General features: G+C 40.3%; 1 pseudogene; it reads right to left on the bottom strand.

Moving 5' to 3' along the window:
• Positions 1-270: 270 nt before the first annotated feature.
• LOC132439080 (U6 spliceosomal RNA) lies at positions 271-370 on the bottom strand (annotated as a pseudogene).
• Between the last annotated feature and the right edge of the window lie 2890 nt (positions 371-3260).

Here is a 3260-nt window from a genome sequence, read left to right as displayed (position 1 = left end):
GGTTTCAATGTTGCATAAAATATCCAGAGCACAAAAAGAGATAAGAGTACGTTTATGTCCATTAGGCAAAGCATGATCTTCTTCCTAAAATCTGATAATGATAAAATACACAAAAAGAAAATTACAGGCACATATCACAAGTGAATATGGATAGGAAAAGCTTAAATAAAATCCTCACTCTAAAAAGAAACTTGTCTTACTTTAACTCTTTAGTTGGTTTTTCTTTTTTTGTGGTTAACAGCTTCATTGAGATATAATTCTTATGCCATAAAAAATATAAAACACTTTATGAATTTATCCTTGCACAGGGGCCAGACTAATCTTCTCTATGCCGTTCCAATTTTAGCATAGGTGCTGCTAAACAGAGCACAAGAGATGATAACTTCATAAGTTAAGTTGAAATAAATTATGAAGGATGGTCCGTTTGTACATTATAGAAATAAATAACCATTGGACAAAACTAATATAACTCAAATCAAAGGGAAAATATCATCTGGAGAAAACATTCACAGCAAATATAACAAAGGGTTCATGTCTATGTTATGTAAAGAACTTATACATATTGATGCCAAAACATTAAGTCCCCAATACGTAAACTAGCCAAAAACTAGAGAAGACAATTCATAAAAACAGAAATACTACTAGTAAACAAGCATCTGGGAAAACATTCAACTTCTCTTGTAATCAAAGAAATGCCCCCTCAAATAATGTGGTAGCATATTACACTCACTACATTAGAGGAACTTTAGAAACTATCCAGAATTACAACACTGCAGTAAAACCAGTCCCCACACATGCCATATAAATTGATATCAACTCTTGGCGATACATATCAGGAACCATCTTAAAAGTCCATAATATCCCTTTATCCTAAGGATATTTTAAAGAATAAAAATTAAAGCTACATGAGATGTTCATTGCAATGTCACTTTAACAGCCAAAATAAATAAATGAAAGACCACCTAAATCCAACAACAAGAAGATTATTAATGAAAGGCTAAAAATGACTGTTTAGGGCTTCCCTCGTGGCACAGCAGTTAAGAATCCGCCTGCCAATGCAGGGGACATGGGTTCGAGTCCTGGGCTGGGAAGATCCCACATGCCGTGGAGCAACTAAGCCCGTGCGCCACAACTACTGAGCCTGCACTTTAGAGCCCATGAGCCTCATCTACTGAAACCCGCACGCCTAGAGCCCGTGCTCCGCAACAAGAGAAGCCACCACAATGAGACGCCCGAGCGCCACAATAAAGAGGAGCCCCCGCTAGCCGCAACTAGAGAAGGCCTGCGTGCAGCCACAAAGACCCAACTCAGCCAAAAATAAATAAATAAATTTATTTTAAAAATAAAAATAAAAATTACTGTTTAGAACTATAATAAAAACTACACTTTATCAAGCACCCTCATATACACAACTCCTTTCAGTCCTCAAGGGTGCCAGGAGGTGGGAAGGAATCACACTAACCAAGACTCAGAAAAATTAAGTGATTTGCACAAGTGACTCTCAAACACTTGCTACCAAATTCCAGGCTCTCTCAATGTTAAAGTGGGTGGTTGTGAATATCTGCTCTGAGCCTCAGTTTTCTTGTCCAGCAAATAGGGCTAATAAGAATACCTAAAGAGTAGTTAAGAGAATCCAATGAAGCTCTTAAATGGCTGTGAACTCTTAGCACAGGGTATGGTACACAGTAGCACTCAGTAAATTTTAAGAATAATGATAATACAAAGTTGTATCAATTCAGTACGATTACAGCAATGTAAATATGTCTGCAAGCAGATGAGGACCAGAAAGAGGAAGGAATAATGCAAATGCATGCTGCAAAAGCAAGGCAAGAGCAAAAGAATCACTTTTCTTTTTGGAATTATTTTGGTTTTAGTACAATAAGTCGAAATCTGGAGAGAAAAAGAATATACCAAAATCTCCTAAAAAGGAATTGGCATCTTTGGAGGAGCCGCATATTAAATCTGGGATCACTGCCTCTAGGACACTTGAAATAATAAACTCAGCATATATGCCCCCTGGAGACGTCACATGGTGTGAGGAACTGGCCAGCGGATGGCGCTGTTTCACTTACCCAAGAGACCAAGGAAGCATTTATTGGCCTCAATAATATATTAGTGCTAGTTGTTCGGTCTTCCTTAAAGATTAATTCTTTTTTTTTTCCTTTTTTTCCTTCTTAAAACTGAGGCTCAGAAGCATCTCAAACAAATCTCCATGTAGTTGGGGAATAGATCCAAGTCCACTCCTGATGAACAGCAACATCCCAGGAGAGATGCTTTGCAGTAAGGAAGGTCATCTGCAGGGCCAAGGAGAATGTCGTTACCTCTCCCTTTGGTCCTGTGACTAGAAGCTACCATCAGTGTTCAGCAAAGACTTAGCTGGTGTTAGCCCCCCAGGTTTTTAACCTACAAACTGGGAACAATTCAAACCACCAGAGAGATAGTTTTCAGAGTAATGAGGGAAAAAGCTAGAGGTGTCCCTTGGCTTTTCCTCCCAAAAGTCAGCAAGGCCTGAAAATCTCTACTACAAGGGCATAGGTAGAAAGTAACTCCACTCTCAGCGTCTACATTGTGACAGGCTTGTAAAGGACAGGTAGGAACTGGTGTAGCTGTGGTATAGAAATGAAGTCGATCCAGGCTGTGGTCTTGAGCTTGAATCGTCAGCAACTGCCTACATGAGTCAGAACTTATGCAGTTGGTATATGAGCTCCAATAAAGGAAGTGACAGCTCAGCAAAGGATATAAATTCAGAAGAGAAATGTCAGGGGATGACACAGAACCCAGCATGACCAGAGGCTGAATCACACAGAGCTCAGACTCAGGTCCAAACAACACTCCCCTACTTGGGATGTCAAATAGGCATCTCAAATTTAATATGTCAAACACCAAGCTCCAAGTCTTTGCCCTCACCTGCTCTGCCCACAGCCTTCCCGTCTCAGGTAACAGCAATGCCATCCTTCCAAACCCTCAGCTGGAGTCTCATTAACTCCTCTTTTTCTCTCATATCTCACATCCAATCCATCAGAAAATGCCATGGGCTCTATCTTCAAGATACACCCAAATCCCTCCTCTTCTCATCACCTCCACTACCACCCCCGCTGCAATCCAAACCACCATCACCTCTTGCTGGTCTTCTCGTTATAGCCTCTTAACTGGTCTCCCCACTTCCACCTTTGCCCACCATTCACTTTCTTCTCAACACAGCAGCCAGAGGGATCCTTTTAAAATCAAAGTAGGAGGACATCTTAAAAAAACGAACCCAT

This window comes from Delphinus delphis, chromosome 15 (assembly GCF_949987515.2).
Source record: "Delphinus delphis chromosome 15, mDelDel1.2, whole genome shotgun sequence".
Lineage (NCBI taxonomy): Eukaryota > Metazoa > Chordata > Mammalia > Artiodactyla > Delphinidae > Delphinus > Delphinus delphis.
Note: the sequence above shows the minus strand (reverse complement) of the source record. Positions and strands in the feature narration are given on the sequence as shown.